General features: G+C 39.8%; 1 protein-coding gene across 1 annotated transcript in view; it reads left to right on the plus strand.

The window, feature by feature from the left end:
- The window catches only part of LOC139723650 (trafficking protein particle complex subunit 5-like), a 108,123-nt gene that overhangs the window by 20,849 nt on the left and 60,415 nt on the right, over positions 1-26,859 (plus strand). The gene's annotated exons all lie outside the window — the stretch shown is intronic.

Raw genomic sequence — 26,859 nt, forward strand, 5'->3', positions numbered from 1 at the left:
GTGTACCTGTATTTGTCACATGGTTTCAGACTACTTGATTATTTTGTGTGTATGTGTGCATGTATGTATGTGTGTATGGTTGTGTGTGTGTCTGCATGTCTTCTCTTTTATCATTCACCCTCTCTGTCCTTGACTATTTATTCAAGTTTTTATGTTTTTGTAATACACTGTATTTAATGAGACCCTATGAATTACCAATTGTGCCTTGTTGTAGCATCATCCTATCGGTTACATCAAGTTAGAAATAATATTTAATAGACAACAAAGGACATCATACACTTGGAATATGTCTGTCATAATCATCATAATGATATTGGGCATGAGCAAGGATTTTTGTTGGCTTTTGCTGTGGTTTAGGCTTGTCCCCTGTTTGTTTTGGGATTAGGTCTGTGAGTGCTATGATTAGTTTTGAATTCCACTGTGCGGTCTCTATAATCGTGTCATTGATCACAACGATATGTTCTGACAGTTCTGCTATATCACATATCTGGTGGTAAATGTGATGTCATTTTTATACCCCCGCCAAACGAAGTTTGAAGGGGGTATATAGGAATCAGCGGACGGTCGGGCGGTCGGGCGGTCGGTCGGGCGGTCGGTCGGGCGGTCGGGTGGTCGGTCCGTTGCAAATCTTGCGTCGCGAACTACTTCCTCAGTTTTCAACCGATTCCCATAAAACTTGGCACAGATGTGTGCCTTGGGTTGTAGATGTGCAAGACGTATTTTTTGACAGTACCCAAAAGTACGTTGCCATGGTAACGGCATATTATGGGCAAAAATGGGTACAAATCTTGCGTCGCGAACTCCTCCCACAGTTTTTGATCAATTTTTATGAGATAAGGTACAGATGTTCATCTGAATATGTTAATGTGCAAGACACATATTTCCGCAGTGGCAAAAAGTGCGTTGCCATGGTAACGGCATGTTATTGGTAAAATATAGGGCAAAATGCTTCACGGCAAAACTGCTTCATCAGTGTTCTTCCAATTCTCATGGAATTCATATTGAATGTTTGTCTTAGGATATAGGTCAGCATGACACATTTCTTGACGGTGACAAAAAGCATGTTGCCATGGTAACAGCTCACATATTATGAGCCAAAATGATGGAAAATTTTGTGTTGCAAACTACTTCCTCAGTTTTTGCCCAATTTCCATGAAACTTGGTACAGATGTGTGCCTTTGGTTGTAGATGTGCAAGACGCATTTTTTGACAGTACCCGAAAGTACGTTGCCATGGTAACGGCATATTAATGGCAGAAGATCAAGGAAAGATCTTGCGGATTTAACTACTTCCTCAGTTTTTTGACCAAAGCTTATGAAATGTTGTTTGGCGGGGGTATAACCAGTCGCTGTAGCGACATTTCTAGTTACTTTGGATACTAGTGAAAAAATATCTAATGTTGTCAGTAAAGGACATTTTGAGGTAACTTCATGCCATAGTGGCATACATTGTATTATGTGACTCATTTTAAGATTCTCCCTCCACCCCACCCTTCTCTCTTCAGCTTCTGCAGATTCCTAGCCCCCCTTGTAGAGATCTAATGTGTGTCAAATTTTGTAATCACATCATGGACATGATTTGTCTTCGAAACGAAACCCCAAAGCTATCTTGTAAAAGCACACTTTTTAGATGGATGAACACTATTGATCCCCTTAAAGTGTGTAGCAGTCAAATCCGACAATGTGCTTTCTTGACAAGTATGACAATCCCTTGCGGCATGGTTGCTTTCTAGCTTTGAACTTTATTGTCAGCCCAAGGGCACGCGATTGAATTAGTGCCAGGTAGTCGGCAGGTTAAGAGGAATGGAATGAATGATTTTATGGGTCATATGATGGCTTGGTAGGTGAGCAGAAAGAAGGGTGGAAGTGGGGGGGGGGGGGGGGTGGAGCTCAATCTAACAACATACTCTGGCAGTCTACATTATATAGATGATGACTGGTGGGGGAGGGAACATACGGAATGTTCCACCTGAAGGGTTTGAGATACCATTGAGGGAGGTTATAAGTCCCGAGACAAAGTCAAGGGACTTACAACCTCCCGAAATAGCATTTCAAACCCTGAGGGTGGAACGTTTGGTACATGTTCCCGATAACAAAAGTCATCATCTGTTATATTATGTGGGTTAGTCAAATACCATCATCTGTGATATGGGTTGATATTATAGTCAAAGTAATCTGAAAAAACTTACCTTTAATTCGCAACGACAACCACCAGCACAACGCACTCAATCGCTCGCACAGAGCCAGATTCACTGTGCGCAGGTCCTTCAAATCACACTTTCGTATGCATTACAATACCGGGTAATCGGTCATCTGCTTTTTCACATTGTATGGAATAGGCAAATTTATCCTATCGATTGCATGATAAATATGATCGTTCGTTTGGTATCGTTTGTCATTTGTTATGTAAAAATGTTTTCCCATGGCAGAACATTACAAAAATGTTCTGCCCATGGGCGAACATAACCAATGTGCCTCCATCACATGACTGTGTTTAGCCAATCACTAAACCAGTATCTGACTAACCCATTTAATATCGCACTTTGTAACAACATGTGGCTGTGAAGGTTCACAACTCAGGCAATTTCAGCCAAATATTGCTTGATATCCAATAAGTTACTAAATCAAAACAGACAATTGACTTCAAGAAACTGGAATGTATAATTGTTACAATATTGAGACAAATTGTAACCCCAGTATTCTCAAAATGCGAGTCATTCTTCTGAGGAGAAGTCTTCTTTCTTTTTGCGATTTGTAATTGTGTGGTTTGTTCTGTCAGAGATAAAGCATTCATGCGCATCTGTGCTGCGTGAATATTCAAGTGAAACATACTAAAGATAGATCTAAAGTGCAACCGTGTAAGAGTATGTAAAGATTGTATTTTACTTGTAAAGATAAGATCTTAACTATTGCATGTTTGTTTGCATGTCACCTTCATGGGAGTCAAAGCGTATGTATTCAGGTTAGTGGTGTTCACACCTTTTCGTCTCAATCTAGTAATGTTCAATGTGATTTTTATCTTCGCACGAAGGAACAATGTAGGAAGTGCTACCGCAACAGAACAATCTTATCAGTCAGATCAGCAATCTTTAGTTTGTGGTTTCCCCAGATTTTTTTTTTTTGTCACCTGAGTTCAATTCTATCATCCTTTAGATTAGAAGTCTCTCCTGATTTTGTACCAGTTCATGGACCAAGGAAATTGCAATGCTGAATTACAAGTTACAATTACAGTTCCCACTAGAAAAGCACTCTGAGAGCACAGACCTCCGCCAAGCAGCTACCATACTACCATACACACATACTGCAAATTGTCCAATTTCCCAATATGGAAGCCTTTTGTTTACATCATCAGCTTCCAGCTGCACGACGCATCACCTGAGCAGAGCATGCACAAATGTAAGAGCGCACATGTATGCAAACCTCAAAAACGCGCAGTTCGAACTCCCAGCTCATTCATTTTTGTAATCATTATTGTTTCATTCATTTTCATGTACATGTGTGTGTAATGATTTGTATTTCATGAGTCACTTTTCCTACTGTCCCCTCGGTACTTGTGAAAACGTCCATAAGTAAACCTGATAGCTGCTAGGTTAATTACAGCTACAATGTAGTACAGTGATGGGAAGCGGTGTCCATTGTTCCGACACCCACGAGAGTTTATGCATTGCCAGCGGAGTGTTGCAGCTGAAGTCGACTATCGTGATACGCCTATCCCGAAAAAAAAAGAAACATACAAACAAAAAGTGTGTCCTTGGATAGCCGTGATCAGAAAGGGAGTACCATATTACAAGTACGTACTGTGTTTTGGTGTTTTGTAGGGATGCATTGGTCACAAATTCAGCTCCTTGAATTTAGCACTTGTGCCGTGTAGCAAATATTTTGGAGGAAAAATTGCATCAAAGAAAAAGAAAATATGCAAGTTTAGACATCCTGAGAGTCAAAAGTGTTTCATCAAGTAAACATCACAGTACTTCTCTCAGGTAGAGAAGTAAGTGTGATAATAACTCTCAGCAAACATTCACATCTTGACCAATTTTAATGCAAAGGAACACCGGACAACTGGAATTCTCTTGTACACAAGACAAGTATGAATGTGCATTATATTTTTCACATCGCTGTATGTGTGTCTGAGCATTACTGTAAAACATGATAAATTCGCGGCATAAAATTTTCGCGACTTGCCATCAATTGGCGTGCAATGCATATAGTGTAGACAAGAACTTTCACATGCATTTTAATTTCGTGAATCATGGCGCTTGTGAAATTCGCGAAATTAAAATGCATGTGAATATTCCTCGTTTTACAGTATATGGTCTTACATACAAGGTATGTGAGTGTTCATATTATTAATTTTGAGTGTGTGTGCATATTATGTGCTTGTGTGCAGACAAATACAGAGTTTTTGGTGTTAATTTTCTCGTGCTTCCAATTCAATCATATAGCGCGGGTCGTAGGGTACTACTGTAAAAGTGGAAATATTCGCGGTGTTGAAATTTCGCACATTTCGCGCAACTTGAAACTTGCGCAAAAATAAAAGCACGTGAATATTTTTGCTTCCCATATGTTCCAGTAGTTGATGCCTTGATTCCGCGGAATTAAAAACACATGAAACTCCTCTTACCCCGCCGAACGCGAAAAATTAATCGTGCGAAAATATCCACTTTTACAGTAGTAGTTCAATTTTAAGCGCATGGTTGACAGCACTGTGCAACGTCTTCATTGTCAGCTGAAATATAGGTGTTGTGGCATGTGACGGTCGGAGGTGGGTGGAGCACAGAATAGCTTTAATTGCCACGGTGTTAGTGATGTCCACAGTCGAGTTGCAGCATTCATGTCGGAACAAAACGTCAGTGCTTTGGATCAGTGAGGAACCAACACAATGACTTCTTTTCAATTCTTCCCCAATCAAGATAGGATTATCAGACAATACAATCTTTACAAGCATAATTGTAGGCCCCATTGCATGAATAGTTTTGGTATGATTTACCATACCATGGCAACATTAATTGCAGTGCTGATTGCTATTATGTCTGTTCCTATCAAAGATTTTGTGTGTGTGTGTATGTGTGTGTGTTTTGTATTTTTATGCCTCAGCCCAGCAGGTTGTCCATCTGTCCCACATTTCATTATTTCATAATTTAAGAAAAGATGCCTACTGAATTTTGTGTAGTACCTAGCTCAGGTACAGTATATTATGTTGAAATACATGTAAATTAAGATGTACTGGTTGGTAAGATTTCAGGCACACTCCGTGGAAGCAAAGACTCTGACCCCAACCATCTCTTATAAACTGGAGGGTATTCTCCTGCCTGGACCCCTAAACTGGACACTCTGATCGTGCGAACACTGGCAAAGTGTTGTGTGTACAAAGTGCACATCACAAGTGCAAAGCATAACATCCGTTACGGTATAGAGCTTCCACGGCCCACATTTGTACATGTAGGGTCCCTGGCAGCTCTAGGGTTTATACAGTGTCGATGCTCTCTAGTGCTACTTTAGCCATGTTTTTGAGCATGTATTAAGGACAGTTATACCACATTTGGACAGGAGAAAGCTGAATTTCAAATGGTAGAAAATATATCAGCTAGAGCAGGAAAATTCACACTTAAAGGTGCAGTTTACCATTGGGAGAGGTGATTTAAAGAATGTTCAGGATATAATGTTTGATGCATACGTCTAGGTCAGTTGTATAAAAAAACGTCCTACCATATAAAGATTTCGTAATAAAACATAAAATATGAGGAGATATCACTATTCTCCCACTAAACAATAACTGTAAACGGGTTAGTCTAGAAACATTTTTATTGTGTCTATTGTTCACATTTTGTATATTTAACAATGCTAAACATTGATTATACTGATTCAAATTTTTACAATAGTTGTTTCTAGCCCTAACTCACCTTTTGATACTAGTTTGAAGCACTAAAGCTGGGTTTTTCTTTCATCTGCAAATGGTAAATAATGCCTTTAAAAGCGGAAGAGGGGGAGACTTTGTGAAATAGCCTCAAGTGGACAATCTCTTGCTGAAAGTGGAAGAGTTTGAGTTTTGGTAACAACTAGAGTAAAAATATATGGATAGTCATTTCCGTGAAGCTTTAGTGATGGAAGGTGAAAGGTCAAAGTGGAAGGTCACTGTGATTTTGAAAATAATATCCACTCATTAAATGTTTCAGTAAAGAATGTCCAGTGAGGATGATAGCCTTGGCACCTGGTCTTTACTGCAAACCGTATCAAATCCTTGAAGGCAAAGGGATAAATGGACTAAGCAGCAACCAAATTACTTCAGGTTAGGTAATTTTGCTGAAATTTGTGGGTCGTTTTGAATTTATATTATTGTCTGAGGAAAAGTTAACTCGTTGAAGACCAGTCCCGAGAATACTCAGGCAGGTGTCTTTATGGGAAATGCTTGTTGTACAAAATCAGTCCGTCCTCAATGGATTAAGCTTTAACAACTGTGACGTTATAGTTTGTTGGTTTTTGTTTGTGTGTTTTTTGTTCTTCTCTTAAATATGTGAAATCACAGACTTTAATAGTATAGTAGAAAAACAGGTTGACAATGTGCTATTGTTGTGGACAATTGCCCCCCCCCCCCCCCACCCCTCTCCAATCGGCACACTATGGTAGTATCTCTTGTGTGACAGCTAATAGACCCTATCAGTAATCAATCACACAGAGGCAGAGCGCAATCTTATCAGATTCATCAGAGTTTTATGGGTGTCATTTTGTGAAATTTGTCCTTTTATCCTAGTTGTGAAGATGCACTACTGGGTAAATATGTTTTTGGTGCTTGCGGATGATTTGTTTACTCTGCACACAATAAAGGGTAAAAGCGATTGTGTACACACTCACCCTTCATCGCCCTATCACTTTTTCGTATCTCAGATACTCTTGTACCGGGACATTTGATATAAAAGAAGAATGTTGATGTAGCGCGATAATCAATTACGCAGTTTTCGTCCTTGACAATTGCTCATGGCAATGTAACCAGAACAGGTGAGCTTTTGACTATGTAGCCTCAAGCGCACAGAGTCAATGGGAACATATTACGCCATCTACATCAGGCATCGAAGAAGATGAAACAATTTTGTGAAGAGGGTCGTCCACATATATGCAAGTACTGTAGGGCTCGACTCCCACACTGTTGACCCATTGAGGACGAGCCCGGAGTATACTCGGGCAGGTGTCTATGGGAAATGCGTGTTGTAGCAAAATCAGTCCGTCCTGAACGGGTTAATTCTTCTGTTCAGGGTTGGTGAAACTGCTGCAGTTACAATGATATCCATTAAAAAATTACAAACAGTTGTCTGCTTTTTTTGTTCTGTTCATTATTTGCTTCATCTATGGGACTCTGTAAAAATATGATATGACTGACCAGTATATTCATAGGGTGTTTGCTTGTGTAATTTTCCCTTCTAGAGAAGGTGGCTGGATAGCCCGTAGTCAGTTTGCATGAGCTGGTCTTCCATGGGGTGCAGTTGTGAGTACTTGGGATGGACTCACATCACTGGATCATACACCCTGCTCTTGATGATGATGATAATAAGGTCTTCTTTATCCAGGGTAGCCCCTTCAGCGTTGCCACTGCTCTACCAGAGGGCCCTGCCATTATTATTACCCTAGCGTTGCCAGGTACCCATTTATACACCTGGGTCAAGAGGAACAAAGTAGGTAAAACATCTTGTCCAAGGACGTAAACACAGGACTGGATTCGAACTCGGATCCTCCGATTTGGAGTTGGGAGTCTTATCCACTATGCCACAGTGCCCCTACCATGAATGTAACGATGAATGAATGGGGCATTTAGATTCGGTGTTAGTGACTCTCTCACACATGGGACCTCTGAGGGACAGAGTGGGTTGCCTGTACGAGGGGGGACAGCATGATAAACACACAACATTGCTCAGTAAGACTCATCCAGGTTTGAACCTTTGCTCAAATGCTAGCCATTTGATTGAAAGGCGGATACGCTACCTACGGAGCTATCTCGCTGCCAGTTTATATCAGCACCGATCAAATGACATAACCCATATATGTATAAAATGCTCAATGCAGATGCTCAAACACATACTCAGTACATACATTGTTTATTTTGTATGAGATACAATAATTGTATCCGATACTTATATTCATACAAAAGTGTACATACATGTTAGAGCTTGACATTAGAGGTGGCATATTTGTTTACTATATAAATAGATAATTGATGTGTAGTTCTGCATGACATAATTTCACACAGTAATGCCAGTTGTGACATTCGCTTGAGAGATTATCATGTGTGACGTTGTGGCTGACGTGAAGGTCGTATAGGGTTTCTCCGCATCAGAAATTCTGCGTCAGCCACAATGGTTTGAACTGTGCAAATTTGCCGACTCTTCTGGTGTGCTCCGCACCCGTTTCTGCGGTGGGGTGAAGGTTCTTGCGAAAGTGACATTCACCCACCAGTGACTGGTGAGCCCTTCAGAGCTGCAGAGACTCCTCACAAAATGAAATGATATCTCCTGACAAAAGTTAGTCTTGCCCATCAGGATGAATATACTGTAGCAAACAAGTTATGTCCCCCTAAAACTTTTTTTGGATCTCCTTGATTTTGAAATGTGGAATCTTGGCAGCCCAGACACATTGCAACCCAGTTGTTCCAATGCACTAATCTTTTGCTTCGTTCATTTACTCGGTGCAAACTAGTCCAAAGTATCCCCGGGCAGGTGTATATGGGAAACATGTGTTATTGCAATATCAGCTCATCCACAATGGGTTAAGTTTAGTAGTAGTTAAATAATGATAATGAATATCTGGTTGTGTTCACCGAGGTTTTTGTAGCCTCGCTTTAACATGTACCATGGTAATCGTAGTTTTCTGCTAGTAGTGATCCATGGCTGAGAAGCATCTGCACATAGGATCTTGCATTTAGGGATTCAGAGAGTTAATACCAAGTTGCTCACAATGCAAGGGGGAACAATGTCACTTTCCAATTGCCAAATCACCTGCAAGGTGTGTGCATATTAACTTTAACCCGTTGAGGACGAGCCCCGAGTATACTCAGGCAGGTTTTTATGGGAAATACGTGTTGTAACAAGATCAGTCCATCCTCAACGGGTTATAATAGCCTTGCTGTGGTTTTGTTTGAATTGACAGTGAGGTACATCTGCCTGCATGATCAGGCTGTCAATCCGCGCAGGTGTAGTCAGGCCAGGACCGTCCACCCGCAATGACACCATCTTCGTTACTCCTTGACACTGTCATTTGTGTGTGACTGTCACCTTGCCGCGCCTCAGTTGGTCTGCTTCAGTGCGTATAAGATTAAAGCTATGGGAAGCGGCTGTGGAGTCAGTCGGTTAAAAGAACGTTTGCACCCAAAGTGTTAAATTTGAGAGTCAGCCACTAGCAGTCCAAAGCAAGTACCAGTCTCAAGGATAAGCTGAGATCTGAGGCTTGTCGGCAAATATCTCGTGGCCTCCATTTCACAGTGGCTTGCGAACCGTGAAGCTCGTGACGTAAGTTAGCAAAGTTGGATCATTGTTCAAGCAGTTTGTAGTTCAGTCCTGTGGAGGAATACTTTTAAAATCCATACATGCAATGTTGCTGTATGTAAATTCAACTGTCAAAAAGTGATACACCTGATTCTCAATTGATAAAACACAATAAATATCACAACTACCCCCACCCCCCCCCCCAAATATTCCACCTGTCTTCCAGTGGTCATGCCAATAAAGTTTTTTGACCGCAGTTGACATACTCTCGAACGTGCACTGCCCAACACTGTTGACAGACAGTCGGGTGGATCTTTGCCGGAGCAAGAGATGGAGCCATGTTATATTCGAACAAACGGTTCCGCGCCACTCGACTGGTTCCACTGCTCGGGATCACGGCCAGGAAATGTATTCTGCGGCTGGCCTAGATAAGAGAAAGCAACAGCGAGAGAGAAGAGGTAGTTGGAACGGGGAAAAAAAAAAACACCTTGAAAGTTTACAAAATGGGAATCCAAAGCGTCGAGGAGACTGGCAGGTACCTTGCTCGTCCGTGAGAGGTGGAGGTCTCTTCGCGCATCACGGCTCACTGCCGATCGATGATGATTCACTCTGAAGTATCACATTCAACTTGACAAAAGGGGGCAATCCCACATGGGAGTTGTGAACCCCTTTTGTTCAGCCCGACCGCAAGAGCCAGAGTGTGTGTTTTTTTTAAAGATTTGTACCTGCTATCTGTACGTATCTTTGTATCAGTATCTATGTCGTCCGGGAGACCCTTGCATTTGGGACTTAAAGGTGCATTCTGCCGGAGATTGTACAGTACTTAATGCGGAGAATGTGAGGCGAAGTACGCCAGTGAAATTACACGTTAGGTCTTTAACGTCACCTGTGTTTCCTATTGAGTCCATCTACACATTATTCCATGCATCTGTTTTCCCTCTTTTGAAAGATTCTTTATGCAGTATTATTGCAGGAAATGAATCAAACCAAAACAAGAAAAATTTGAATGTTTATGGAATGAGTAACTCATCCCACTTGGTTGAAACTATTTCCAACCAATTTCTATCTGTAATTCAACCAAGACAGCATTCATCTTCCTATACCAGATACCCCATTCACACACTTGACTAGAGAGGAGTGTAAATGGATAGAGCTCAAGGCTGCAGGTTCCAGGGCATGGCTCTGAACCCTGGACCTTCCTATTAACAACAAAGGGTGTAATCCACTAGACCTCAGCATCTCCACTGATGACCAGTATGTGGAGCATAACATAGTACTGCAGATAGGAGAAAAAATTTGAAGAATTGTGTGATGGGGAAGCAAGCATAGAAATTGGTCTGCAGGTAGGCTATGCCTCATTGGTGATTTTTACATATAATGTATAGGGCCATTGCAATTTCAACCTGTAACAAGAATGGCGGCCATTTTTAAGATGGCTGCTATCTCTTATTTGAAATTCTTTGATATTGTAGGTTAAATCAATTTTAGGGATGGGAATGTTTTCCTTTGTATTATGAATCGCATTACATCAGTCATTTTATGGTCCATGTAACATCTCTGATTCGACCTGTGACAAAATGGCGGCCATTTTCAAGATGGCCACCATCGCTTTACATTTGAAATTCGTTTAACGATATTGTATATTTGATATTAGTGCCAAATGATGCCAAAAGTGCACATCATCAATGAGTGATGTCAAGCATCAGACAAGTTAATCCCTAGTTGATGGACAGCTGTCCCGTCTTCATTTTCAAGTGTGAATAAAAAAGGGGGATGGGTAAATGGAAGATATAATTCTGCTCTTCGTCTGGTCGCTGCAATTGCTGACTCTGAGAGGCAGTTCCATATAAGATTTGACACTTGATGAATGCAGTACGTGTATACAGTCTGAGTTTATTCGGATCTATGGATGACGGCCGTGGGAAATTGGGATGGGCTTATAAAAAAAACAGGGAAGGCTGACACCTTTAAGGCTGTAGAGAAAGGTTTTGCCTTGTGGGGCATGACACACCATCCTCTCCATCGACAGAGCAAACAGACGGATGGGGCGGGAAAAGTCCCGGGAAAGCCGGGTGGCGGCACACCGATACCAGCCCGGGCACACTTCACGGTTGACTTCGCGCGGCTTGGATTTGTTGTTAAATAGAGAATGGGAAGAGCACAATGCCCAAACTCTGCACTCCTGTGGGGTCCGCTGGGGAGAGCAAGTCGGGCGAGAGATTTCGCACGTCGGTTCCCAAAAGTAGTCTTGGGGGATATATCACTTCCGAAATGGACAATGCCCTTCAATGAATCGTTGACACACGCACAAAAGGAAGGAGCGCAAGAGATGTGAGCCGGGGATGGGATTGAATGGAAAGCGATATTTGTAGGTCACGAACTCTTCACACTGTCGTACAGTCCTTATGTTCTGCTCCTCTCCCCGTCCCTCTGACCTGCATCGTTCATCGGTAAAGTCTGCAAAGATCAATGTCAAATGGTCATTATGACCCTTGAGAACAAAAAGGAGGCAGTGGAGGGGGGTGCAGACAAAGGTCCCAACTGGAGTCACCGGGTATTGATGCCAACCTGGGGGGAGCGAAAACGTAGACTAAAGAATGACTTTGATGTCTGGTACAAAGCAATCACAACTTTCAACCCCCATTACCTATATCAACAGTCGCCAATCAAATAGAAAGAGGGGCGCTTAGAAGAGCATTAATTGTACCCCTGGGGTGATGCAAAGTTCATATTTTCAAGTCGTGATACAACAGATTTGTACAGTTGTGGTGTGTCACAAGTCCTATCTTTTCATAGTGTATGTAATTTTTGGCAGAAAAATAAACTGAAAAGGCATGGTATTTGAGAGGTTTAAATCAAACTTCCTCTTCAGCAGATGGACTGTTTAACCACTGCTGCATTAATTTCACCTTTATACTGTAAACAGATGCAAGTATTTAAGGGGTTTCAAATATCATTTCATCTCAAGGAATATGTGTGAGAGAGATGTGTGTAGCTTGTTAAAGAACAGGTAACAAAGAAATAGACACATAACATGCCACTTCAAGTTTTCTCTTTGCTCACTGATAGTGTTTCCTCTCATTTGAAGGTCTTCCCCCCCCCCCCCCAAAAAAAGAGAGAAAAATATAAAAATCACCCTCTTTAACTTACTAAACCTTCAAGAAGTAATTTAATTCATCACAGAAAGACAAAAAATCTCTCATCAGGTGTATGATGAGAGATATTACTTAAAGAGCTTTATATCTTTATGTTCATGGAAGGTAAGGTATTTTTCAAAGACCATTGCAAAATAAAAGAGAAAATCTGCAGCAGGTTGTTTTGGATCAAACAGGGAGTTTTCTGTATGCTGTGTTGATATATGAGAAAAGTGGAAAGTAATCATGCATACGTTCAAACTTTTAGAGTGACCGGACTGGTTCACTTGCCCTTGCCCAAGTGAATTTGCATGTTATCTATACATAGATATCACTTGTGGGCTGATAGTCACTCAGGGTTATTGTACTGTTTGTGGTTGAAGTAAAAAATAAGAAACAAGAAGAAAAAAGAAGAAGGAAAAAAGTATTTTTGTGTTTGATATGCTATACCCATGAAACATGTGTTAAACCATGTGGAGAATATCAAATAGTCTAGGACAGCAAATAATGTTCCTCCTGCCCAAAGCAATTCTTGGAAGAAATACACACAATACATAAAAAAAGGGGGTAGGGCTTTTGGTTTGTACAACAAGTGGAATATCGGAAGCAAAGGAGTTTGAAGGTTCTAGGCCTGAGAGTCCTTACTTGTAAATCTTTGCCCAACATACTCACAACTTTGTGGGACACAGGTATGATAGGTTCTGATCCATATCACTCTCAGATATGATATTGTAGCATCCATACAACAGATTCGACTTTCTTCCTATATAGCCGGGGGGGGGGGGGGGGGGGGGGGGGGGGCTTGCAATATATTCCTCTCTTTATTTGTTCTAATGGTCATAAATAAAGTTGTAGTCTTAGTAGTAGTAGTAGTAGTAGTAGTAGTAGTAGTAGTAGTAGTAGTAGTAGTAGTAGCAGTAGTCGTCATAGTAGTAGTCATAAGCCCTTTTTACACTTGTGTTTCTCGCCAATTAGTCCCGTACTAAGCTCTTGTCCGGGGCTAAGGAGAAAATTGACCTTTTTACACTCGTATTTCTTAGTCCGGTACTTTCCAAACCACATGAATATTCATAATTACGCTGTGCACTGTACACGTACACGCACGCACAGGCAGCACTTGATTACCTCGTTTCTGATTGGTCAGTGGGGGTCGGACTTCGTCTCCGTCGCTTAGCCCCGGATTATTTTTTTCGTTCTGTTTACACTCACTTGCTTGGCACCGCAATTGTGCTAACCCTGCTATTTTGCAGGGCCAGATAGTACGGGATTATCGGTGGGGCTAGCCCACTTTGGCAAAAACGAGTGTAAAACAGAAAGTGGGCTAATGATAGTCCTGTACCCAACGGTGGGGCTAAGGCCCCCCCCCCCCCCCCCCTTAGCCCCACCGTTGGTACGGGACTAAGCAAAAATTTACAAGTGTAAAAAGCCCTATAGTAGCAGCAGCAGCAGTACTCATCGTCATTGTCATCGTCATCGTCATAGTACAGTAACAGCAGTAAAATAATAGATGTAGTTATGGTGATGATAAAGAGGATAAGTATGATCCTATACATGATAATGATGATGATGATCATAAAAACAGAGGATGATAGCAGCAAATCCAAGGGAGAAAGGTTGATCAAAAGAAAAACAAAAGAAAAGATATCAGTAGATAGAGACAGATATATGGAAATACATGAAAGGGATGAAGAAGGAAAAAGAATGAAAAGTACAGATATGTTGCAAAAATAAGATGAGAGAAAGAGAGATAGATAGAAGGAGAGATATAATATACATGTAGAAAGAGGGGGAGAGAAAGAGATAGTCTTAGAGAAGTTATATTCATCCAAGGGGAGCTTTTGTCATTTTTTTTAATATTATTCAATAAACTGTCTCCATTGCCCTTGATTGCTTGTCTGTCTGAGCACACACACACACACACACACTATAAATGCACTTCGTAAGCAGAAAAAGAATACACCACTCCGTCTATTTGCTCTACAATGAGACTTCTTTCTTCGTTCGTTCCGTTGTCTCTCTCGCGCCGACAAAAGAAGCGGGAGGTGCCAAGGAGGGAGGTTGGTGGTCGTCTGACGCGACCAAGTCTCTATCAGCGCTCATCCAAAAAGTTGTTAAATTTGCCTCCTTGGCAGTAGGTCAGCTTCCTTTCTTTTCACCTCGGATCTTCCAGGGGTTTTTTCTTTTTTTTAACTCTAGTCTCAGCAAACAGACTCACTTGAAATACAATTGCAGAGATATCTCTCTTTTTTTTTTCTGTTCCACCCTGTTCCCCCATCCTTCTCTTTATTTCTATCACTCAATCAAAATTGTACATAAAGATACCGTTTATATACTGACAGGTAATTGGATAAATTGTAGACCAGTAGATGGGCCTAGATACTGTAAAACCTGATATTTTCATGGCTTTAAATTTTCGCGAATTGGAGCTGATGGCCTTTTTCGCGGCATGAAATTTTCACGAGTTGCCTCTAACATTCAATATGTATAGTGTAGACAAGAACTTTCATGTGCATTTTAATTTCGCAAATCTTGGCTCTCGTGCAATTCACAAAATTAAAATGCATGCAAACATTCCTCGTTTGACAGTATGTAGAATAACAAACAGATGAATAGGCCTGTATGGTTTGATTGATAGATAGATAGATAGATCCGAATAGATGCATGTAAACTGATGATAGATTGATAGATACCTTGGTAGTATTAAAATAGATGAGTATTCAAAAGTGGCTGATAGAATTACAAAGTAGATTAATAGATAAATGATAGCATCATACATGGTAGGTATTTAAATACCAAACAACTGTGTTGATTTTAAATTGTGTGCATTAGATATGAAGAGTACTGTATTATATGAAGTTCTCTTTTCCAGCTCTGCAGTGGTGATTCTTTATTTCTTTTTTGTCTTCACACTCAAATCGCTGTAAGCGATTTCAGCACATGTACATGAAATAAAGAATTTGGATCACTGTAATAGTTTAGAAACATCAGAAGGCAGATAGTCTTACTCATTACATCCTTTTATATTAACTTCAAGAGCAATGCATTATGTACAAGGTGTGATTTTTGTCAGAATGTTTTGAAATTTTCCCTTTCTCCAGTTTCTTTTCCCAATGTCAAAATCTTATTTCTGTTTTAATATCTTAGGGTATATGCAATGTAAATAATTAGGAAAGCCATCAAAACACAAAAAACATTGCTTGGTTGTAAAGAAACTTCTCAACTACACCCTGTACAATGTTACAAAAACATTCATATTGGATCAAGGGCAGAAAATGTGGTCAGAAGCTCATAAATGGATGTTTTGTGTATGTTTAATATGCTTCCTACACAAATTGATACATGAGCAATATTGACAGTTATAAGATCATGTGTGTTCAGACTGATTAAACTACGACATGATGATTCAGGCAGCAGAATGTGAATGTTTGTAATGGGTGCTGACAGAGCACTGAAGAAACAGCATACGAAAGGCCATGTTTATGTTTGATGAGGTGACGCGGCTGACGGGAACATTACCGGAGCCGTGCAAAGACACGTTCGTGACTTCCACGGGTTAGCTTTCGAGACGGGAGACCATGTTTGCAATGTACCGCCAAGTGTGGCGTGTATCAACAGCTTTGGTGTGAAAATGTGATGTCGGTGCAAATTTGCAGGGACGTTGTGAAAATGGCCCCTCCTCCCCACCCCACCTCTACAAACACAGTTTGTCACTTTAGAATCCACAAAAAGGATTTCCTAGTTGACTCTACCTCTAGTTGGTCCTAAAAGGGGAGAAAACAAGAAGAGTAAAAGAAACTACCGTAAAGTTCCGTGTATAAGACGCACCCGTGTATAAGACGCACCCCTACTTTTGGACCTAAAATAAAAAAAAAACAACACAAAATTTCCACGCAAATATTGCGTGTGGCATACATATCATTTCAGCTCAAAATTTCCCTAGAATGCAGCATGTATTTGCTCTATTTTTTGTTTCCTTTTATACTTTCCTTTAACGGTATTCATCGGACATTGGCAAAATATGGAAGACGCAAACCTGCGAGACTTGTGCTGGTACTCACTTGCTATTGTTTTGCCTTTCAATCGTGGTACATGTATCATATCGTACTCATAGTCATGAGTGTACAGTACGATCTTTGCTATCATATAGCAGAGGGTGTCTCGCATATTGACGCATGTCAGACTGGAAGGTTCATTACGAAAAATAAGAAAAACATCAACAAGTGTAGCAGAGGGATCGTACGGCGAGACGTACGGTGCGTACGGTAATTACACTCACTGTTGTTTTGCCCGGAGGGATTACCAGTAACATGTGTGTCTCTTGTACCATGCTTGTATGCACAGTGCTAGCCTTTTGCAAAAGGCAGCTCGCTATAATTTCAGCACACGCACACAGAGAGCAATGGACTTGCACACACAGCGCGCAACGGGCAAGCGCGCTCCGATCCGATCGCTGTGTGCGCGCGAGTCCATTGCAAGAGCCTCTCTGCAGCTCCTGCCTTTGCAAAAGGCTTGCTAGCTAGCTAGCTAGCTACAGTGTAGCTATGCTATCCTACCTGGCCTCGTGAAGAGCAAACGAATGCCATGGATATGCATGCATGCTTCACACATCGTTCATATCACGGTGACAGTGTCGGTCCTACTCCGTATTTAACAGCTTTTGTCTATGGCCATATTGATACTAGTACATTGATAAGTTTTACGGTATTGGTAATTTAGTAATGATACCTGTACATCGCGTATTTCAGCTACTAGGTTGGCTGTTGGTAGCTTAGTATGGTAGACTGATACATCGGTAGCAGTGCTGTTACAGCCGTTGTCTATTAGACTAAGGCCAGATTGTTAGTTACTGCACAAGGCCGATGTAAGTTTATCCCGTATTTGCAGCTTTTGTGCGTGTCCAGATTGAAAGATCGCTCATTTATCCGTAAGTTTTAGTGATTGCTTACCTTCCAAACGTCGATGGGCTTACATGGCCCCAAGTTGACCTTATAAAATTGGGTGTACATGACAGATTTTTTTTTCCGTGATTCGACTGTACCCGTGTATACGACACACCCCCGATTTTCAGTGTTTTCCGACGAAAAAATTGTGCGTCTAATACACGGAACTTTACGGTACTGTAAAACACAGTATATTCGCAGCATGAAAATTTCGCGAATTGAAGCCGACGACCTTTCTCGCGGCATGAAATTTTCATGATTTGCCACTGACGTCCTATGCATATTGTGTAGGCAAGAACTTTTGCGTGCATTTTAATTTCGTGAATGTTGGCACTCGCGAAATTTGCGAAATTAAAATGCACGCTAACATTCCTTGTTTTACACTACCTTAATGATGCCATTCAACTTCAGTGCAATGTCCCATCACAAAAAGTATCCAAAGTATCCATGACAACCTTGAAAAATTTCACTGGAGAATTGACTGACTGAGCAGAAGCTGATGTGTGCAATTTTTAATTTTAATGATTTTTAGGTGAGAGAATGTTATTGCATGAATCAAATGAGAATTAATGTAAAACCAGAAATGTTTGTGTGCATTTCGATTTCGTGAATTTTGCGAGAGCCAAGATTCGCAAAACCAAAATGCACTCGAACGTTCTTCTAGACAACATGCATCGAATGCCAGTGGCAATTCCAAAAAATTTCATGCTGCGAAACAGACCGTTGGCTCCAATTCACAAAAATTTCATGCCGCGAAAATATCTTGCTTTACAGTAGTCACGGGCTGAGTCTTCGGGATAAAACGTTTGTACATTTTGTTTGAATATATCATAAAATTCATGGATAGTCCAATAAAGAAATTGGACAGTGGTTGTGACAGACTCAAATTTTATGCATATTTTTTGAATAGAGCATACATGTATTTGTTCCTAACAATGACTATTGTGTAAAATTCAGTATAAAGTAGCATTGCTATCCATTAGTTGGAATACATCAGTGGCAAACCAATCAATTCAGCTCAGCAGAGAGCTCTTGTAGAAAAGTACATCATTTCAAGGATTTGTCAGCCTTGTCAGCCTTGTACAATGTACGTTACTGTACGAGTGAGATAATTTTCCGGCATAAGTGCATTTTGTTTTCCTATTGTCACCAGATATCCTTAAGTAAGGTTTTAATTTTTGATGTTGAGCAGTTTAAAGGGAGGACACATGATGCAGAAATAATAAGGCAACTCCCAATTGTCTGTTACAGCATTAATGTGAAGAACCCCACATTTACAGCAGGTAACAAAATATTGAAGATCCAATATTTGTAGAGACAAAATAAACTTTGCACAGCATCTCTTGTGTACTCAGCGTTGTCAACATTGTACAAGCGTGATAATTTTCTTGCATAAAGCTTATTTCGTTTCCTTTTGTTACCAGATATCCTTGTGTGGTTCTAGTTTTTGTGTATAGTGATGTACAGTGGTTTAAAGGGAGGGTTCATGATTTTAAAATAAAAAAACTTGCCAACAGCGTTAAAACAAGTCTGGAAACAAACAATACAAGTTTAATGTGTCTTTTGTCACCGTAGCAGATTTACTTGTATTCACACTCAGCATGAGATTACTGAGACACAATTTTTTTTTAGTGGAAGATTCAAGCTCTGCACCATTTTTCACTGGGAACAAAATTTTGAGGTGCCTTCTTATTGGGTTATTTTCTGTTACCGCATTAATGTGAAGAAACCCCCACATTTAAAGTAGGTAGCATAATACTGAAAATCAAATATTTGTGAAGACAAGATAAACTTTGCACAGCATCGCGTGTCTAATGTGTGTTGTCAGCCTTGTGCAAGCATGATAATTTTCCTACATAAGGCACATTTCGTTTTCCTATTTTCACGAGATTTCCTTGATGTGGTTTTGATTTATGTGTATAATGATGTTCAGAGGATCAAAGGAAGGTCTCATGTTTTCCAGGAACTTCTTTTGCATCATGACTATGTTCATGACAATAGAAACATATGCTTTATAACCTTGTGAACCTACTTATATTGAACTGCACTTTCTAAGTCTGCATTTTAGTGCTCCCACACCTGTACAAGATTTTTATATTGAGATGAGGGTAGAGATTTGAATAAAACAAACACTCAAACATAAAAACAATTCTGTAAAAAAAAGAAAAAAAATCACCCTTAGTACAAGTAAAGAGTGTCTTCTGTCGCCATTACCGATCTACTGTATGTGTATGTCTGTTCACACTCAGCACGAGATTACGTCTGTTCACACTCAGCACAAGATTACATCTGTTCACACTCAGCACGAGATTACTGAGAAATGGTTTGAGGTTGCCGATGAAACAGACTGCTGCCTGAAATTAATGTTGTGTGGTATAGATTGTGTAAGATGTTTTCTTGCTCTCTGCTCATAACGACCGTCAGTCTGAACGCAGCCGAATCCTGACTAAAGTCTGACTGGCTGAACACACTTTCCCTATGATGTATTTACTTGGATCCTCTTCAATTTGCTCTCTGATATGGTCCTCAATGTCATAAATGATTCCGTATAAACCAGAAACATTTGCGAACCACCAGTGGCATTCAGTGCATTGTGTAGACAAACACTTTGCATGCATTTTACTTTCACATATCTTGGCTCCTTGTGAAATTCCCCAAAATGTCATGCATGCGAAAATGTTTGATTTTATGATGTCAAACTCGTGCGATATTTCATGACTTCCAAGATTATGGCAGGTGCTTGTGGTCAGTGAAGAGATCTACAAGTTTGTACGTCATCTCAATTTGCCATCATACCCAAATTCAAAAATCTGTCTTTCTTGCGAATGATTTTGAAAAAGATCATTGGATTCAGCATGTATGCCATAGCTGCATGGAAAAGGAGAAAATGTTTTCATGGTGAAACTCCCATTTTCCAAATCTATGTGCTGCAGTTCACTTCTATATCATGCATGGACTCTAAATCTGTCATACATGCTAAAAATGACTGCAGGGGTGGTGACGGCAGGAATTGGGTTCAAGAGTTCGCCCATCATGACAGCTACCGGTTCCTTCTCGTTAGGCGTCGGAAATCACCATGGCCAATTACCGAGTCTTATTCATTACATTTTATCAATAATCATCATTACAAGCCTGACCTCATTTTGATCACATATTACATGAGCCACTCACATCAACACCCCTCTCCCCCCCCCCCCCCCCCAATTTCTCATCTGATCGGAGGAACAAGAGGTCTGTACATCTCTAGAAGATTTCTGGGGAGAAAAAAAAAAGGATTCATTCATCTTTAGACCACTACCCTAGATATTGTGATGGCGTGCCAAAGATGCATGAGTCTTGTTTACATCTATTTCTTCAGGAATATTACCGCAATGATCCTCTCCCGGCTTGTCTCGAATGTTTTGAATACTCTTTTGTAGTACTGCGGTTTCATTTGCGTACAAGAAAGCTGCCGCAATACATTCAAGCTGTAAGTCCGAGAAACCACATTGTTATGGTGTGATGCTCTGCCTTTTCATAGAATTAGAATCAATTCGTTGCTTGTATTTTATGTGGTAGAATAAAAACTTTGCTTTTCCTTTCAGCCTCATTTTGGTCATAAACCATTGTTAATGTCGGTTGCAGAATTTTCAATAGCCTCTCTACCACTTATTGTAGATTGCTAAGAATTTATATATTGGCAACACATCTATTAAAGGTCCTGTTTACCTTTGGGAGGAGTGATTTAAAAAATGTTCAAGATATGACATTTGATGTATATGTGAAGGTCTGTTGTATCACAAAACATCCTGCCGTATAAAAATTTCACAATAAAACCCAAAATATAAGGAGATATCATTATTTTTCTCAATAAACCGTAACTGTAGACAGTTTAGTATGGAAATTTTTTTATTATAACTACTGTTCACATTTTGTATATTTAACAATATTTAACATTGATTATACTGATTCAAATTTTTACATTGGTTGTTTCTACCCCTAACTCACATTTTAGAACTATTTTGAAGCACTAATGCTGGGTTATTATTTCATCTGCAAATGGTAAATTATGCCTTTAAAGGAGATTAAAGGTTCAAATCAAGGCTTCAGTTCAAATTAACTCAATTCAATTAAATTCAGTTTTAATCATCCAATAGAAATATAGGAAAGTCAGTGTTCAATCTCATAGCTCAATTGACTCAAAGTGAGATTTAAAGTAAAACAAGAGGTTAAATGTCAAGGCATTCTCACACACTACTTTCAAAGAAAGATCTCACACACCTCTTTCAAAGAAAGCCCTGATTAGTTTATGTTCCATCACTGCAGGGGAGGGATCTCTAGCTGTTGATGTGAGTGCCAAAGACGTGTGAAGATACAGATGTGAAAGCCAAAGACTTGTGAAGATACAGATGTGAAAGCATCCTCATTTTTTCCCTTTTTCTTTCTTGCTGTGGATTAGCAATGTGGAACCACAAGGCTCAGTCACACACCTCCAGAGATTCGCTGTGGTGTCGAGGAGATTATGGCCAAGAGTGTGATCCACAGCTTAGTCACATCCCATAGACCCAGTCCCATGTGCTGGCTCCCCAACCGTTATACTCAAACCAGACAGAATGGAATAGTTTTAGCCACTTGTTTTTCAAACTGATCCTTTAATTTTTCATATGCAGAGATGAGAACATGAAGGACATTATTTGACGCTGTATGGAATCTGTCGGGTTTAATGGCCTTCTGTTTCTCAAGAAATGTAGTTGTTTTTATGTAGTGGCCAGTTTTGTTTTGTTATCTTTTTTGTTTTGTTTTGTTCTGTTGTAGTTTTGTTTTTGCTTTTTTTTTGTGGGGGGGGGGGGGGGAGGGGAAGGGGATGAACACCACTTCAACTTCCAATCGATATTTATAACTGGAGTATAAAATGTCACACATAGAGACCTGACCAAGATATAAAGCAAGTTTTGATAACTAGAATCAAAAACATGTTTTACCCGTTGAGGACGAGTCCCGAGTATACTCAGGCAGATGTCTATGGGAAAAGCCTGTTATGGCAAAATCAGTCCGTCCTCAACGGGTTAAAAGAAGTTGATGAAATTCAAAGTTTCACATGTTTTGACAATACAGGAACATCAGTCATAATTGCAAGCATGCAAAGTGGACTTGATGATTATGGGGGAGGGGGTGGGAGTATCATAAACAATCATAGTGGAATTGGTAGATATATGGTGGGGGGATGCGAAAGAGAAGACTCTTTGGCAAAACTTCAAGAGCAGTCATTCTCAGAGGCCTTGTTGTGCACGATATGTGAAGTAGTAATACAGGGACCAAACAAACCATTAATTGGAACCTTACTGGATAATCCCGGCACAGCGCATGATGACTTTATATAGCCCACGTTATTCACACGCAACATTCAGATGCTGTAATATTTTGATTATAACTTGGTGATGTTCCTGAACCACAGGGTGTTCAGTGCTAGTAATCAATACTAATACTGCCCATATGGGCTCTCGACGCCCCCCCCCCCCCCCTGCAAACTTTTTGTGAGCTTTCTATCATCTATGCCAAGTTTGAAATATGTTTAGGTATTTCAAAAGAGACATGTTTGTCATTATGTCTTTGGCAGCGCTACATTGATTGAAGTTGATTGATTTATAGCGTAATGGAATCCAAGTTCCTCCATGTTTCTCAAGATTCTGCCATATTGGGTTCAGTTGGACTCAAATTCCAAAGGAAGGCATTTTGCTGCTGTTTTTTGTGGCTTATATATGCAGGATCATAGGTTGCAAACGGTGTGGCATATTCGTTCCTTTATGCATGTCGAAATGACCTTGTCCTCTCGTTAACTCATGAAAATACGTACTGTGTATATACAGTGCAATACCCTTCGAGAAGTGCGAAAAGACGAGTAGCATGAACTTTTGAGTACAGTTTGATTGTAGTATGAAAGATGTATTGATAAAGGTAGAGCCTCCTCCGCCTCCCTCATTCATTTTTTTGTGTGTTTTTGTGGGCCCTTATCAGTTATTGCAATCTTTACACGAGTTGAATGCCAAGGATGCCAAATCATGATATGCGTTCTAATGAAGGCTAATAGTCATCAACAACAACAAAAAGGTGGTCAACAAAAACAAAAAGATGCCCAACATTTTTTTTTTCTTTTTTGGAAAATATGTACATAGGAAATAACAGTTCCATGTGGAAACATCTGTAAAAATAATTGTGCGGAGGAAGAATAAAGACAAATACGTTTTCCCCACAAGGGTGCAAACTAGTGCAGGAGTTCTCTTATCAGGAAGATTGCCAGACACGATTGGGGTGGGCTAGAGTCTATTTCCAGCCTTAAAGGGACAGTCAAGGTCTTCACACAGAGTTAAAGTTACATTGTACTGTTTACCACTGCAATGGAGCAGTGATTTAAAAAAATGTCCAAGTTATCACATTTGATGCATATGTGTAGGTCAGTTGTACCACAAAACATCCTACCAATACCATATAAAAATTTTGCAATAAAACATAAAATGTAAGGAGATATCACTATTTTTCTCAATATACTATAACTTTATATGGTTATACAAAAAAAAAAGCATTTTAACTATTCACATTTTGCATATTTAACCATATTCAAAATTAATTGTAATGATTAACATTTTTACATTGATTGTTTCTATCCCTAACTCACATTCTAGTACTATATTGAAGTGCTAAAGCTGGGTTTTTGTTTCATCTGCAAATGGTAAATAATGCCTTTAATTTTTGCAACAATCAATGAAACAATGAGGTGAGCAAACCCCCCTGAAATGTCAAGAAAGTGTTGAAAGTGGTTTGTATGCATTGAAGATAAAAATGGTCATGTGATACAGCAGCTTTCATAGGAATGTAGTCGCTTTGCTCTTAAAGTTTGATGTCATTTGAGAAGTTCCAGTTTAGTGGTGCACAAACCCCGAAAAATGAATCATCTTTCATGCATGTCTATCAGGGATGACACTCTTGTTGTCCTTGAGGATCTGTAAGAGTCATTACAAATATTATTCTTAAAGAGAAAAAGTAAAGTAATTCCCCTTCAAAACATCTTTAAAGTGTTAATGGAAAGTACATGTATATGTTGGGGATAGGACTTTTGCAAGTGAATTGATTTAGATTGTCCCTTTAAAAAGAGTGAATATGGTTGCTGTTATGTCAGAAGACAATGTAATGTCCTTCATCCAAAACATCTTTAAAGTATCATATGGAAAGTGTATGTTGGTAATAGAAGTTTCATTAGTGAATTCATTTTAAATGGTCCCTTAAAAAACAAGTTACAGTGTTTATTTGTAGTTAGTCCTTTCCTTGCAAAATGAAGAAGGGATTGTCATGCCAAATGAAAAAGGGAAGAAAATGACAATGAATATCAATGACTATGGCTAATGTAGTCAAAGTGTCATGGTACCTACTAGAAAAGAGTGTACTGTATGTAATGGTAAGATTGATAACAATCGTAGCACGGAGGCAGTCAGTATAACAAAGTACAGTGTAACTTACAAACCCAGTTGCGACAGTAACCAATATTAATTTGCTGCAATGTAGTGCACCATTTCAATGGTTACAATATGTGTGTGTGTGTGTGTGTGTGTTTGTGTCTTTTGTCAAACACATCTGCTCCCAGCAGTACAAGTGAGCAAATGTGCAAAATATTTGATTAAAAAAAAGAGAGATGACCTGTATCTTTATTTGAGATTTGTAGAAGTGTGGTGCAGTATGGTGAAATGCTTGTGGGTTTTTGTATTTCATGTTGTGGCTACAGGACTGGTATGCGAGGAATGAATCATGGAGAAATGTAAAGCAATCTTTTCTTCTACACCCCATCTCGCATCCGGTGATTCAGGTAGCGTGAATGTATCACTGCAAGCAGGCAGCTCTCTTCTCTTTTATGACTACGCAAGCTGAAATTGCCCACAAAAGTTGTTACAATACCAGACAGCAGCAGGGCATCTTACCAGATGATCTTTTTGTTCCCCCATCCCCTCCCCACCCCTCCCCCCATTTATCCCAAGAGTATGATGGTTATTGGTTTGTCTGGACAGTGGAAGAGAGGTGGTCGGTACTGAGTGAAATCTTTCCCCACATCCTAAACCAGAGAGACCTCAAGGTGAAAAACAGAGAGACCTCAAGGTCAACAGCCAAGGCTGGACAGAAAGAGCATCACCTCCTCTGACGATAGTTTTCCAAGAAAAAGAAGTGGGGCGTAGACCATCTGGCTGGTTTCAAAGGGTCTCCGAGATTGGTTTAGATGGGATATTGGTGATGAATCATTCATGGTCTCTGTTGAAGGTTATTCAAACTGACTGTGGTAGTCTGTTCTCCTCTTTGAAAAGTCACCATTTTTTAATCCCCTCCCCTCTTTTTTTAATCTACCACACCTCCATTCAGTTGATGATATTACTTCAGAGAATGTGTGTGAAGCATAGAAGTGGCAACCTTGATGTGAACTGCAGAAACTTAGATTTTTGTAAATTTTTAATTTTTACGATTGACTAATCATTGAATTGCTTGTGGGTTTTTGCACCAATTGTCAGAGAAAGACCTCTTCTTGATGTGAAGTGCTGAAATTGTGTTCATGAGATTTAAAAAAAAAAAATCAAGTCATTGTTGATGGTTTTGGTATTTTTATTTCAGCAAAATGTAACAGAATGGCTTTTCATTTTAGGAAGTCAAATTCATTTCAAATGATAATTCTCCAGTGCCATGTCATTGTCTCGATTGAGTTAACAGTCAACGTACTGCATTGCTGGGATCATTCAAAATACCGAGGAGATTCTAAGTGTTGAAATGATATCATATTTAATTAAGTCCTTTAAATTCAATGTTCTTATCCAATCCTACATAAATGATGGAAAATGTTTGATAAAATTTTCATGAGTTCTGGAAATACAATGCATGTAAAGTTTTGTGGGCTGTGTGATACGCGGTCATGTGTTATCTATCGCATTTTTACTTTGAATACATGACTTTGCCTTGTAAATGTACTTCAATGTACACTCCTTCCTCTAGCCTAGAAAATAAAAGTGATTGCAAATGAACAAAAGTCATTGTTAAAAAACAAAGCAGAAACAAGCACCAATTTTATAACGTCAATAAGGAAACAGTCAAAACCCACTCACTCAATCTAGTTTGTGCACATGGGTTTAATATAACAGAAGTGAGCTCACCTGAGCTACGGAGAGTGAGTCACCCTGTAATTGTTTCCTAGCATTCAATTCAGGGTTGTAATATGAAGTTTTGACACCTCACAAAAGAGAAAATGAACACTTTGTCTTTTATCTCAGGGTGACTGGCACCTCATTGAATAAACAAAGGAAATCAGACCAGA

Source organism: Diadema antillarum, unplaced genomic scaffold (assembly GCF_040938485.1).
Source record: "Diadema antillarum isolate AM-2024a unplaced genomic scaffold, OU_Dant_1.0 scf00000197, whole genome shotgun sequence".
NCBI classification, from domain to species: Eukaryota; Metazoa; Echinodermata; class Echinoidea; order Diadematoida; family Diadematidae; genus Diadema; species Diadema antillarum.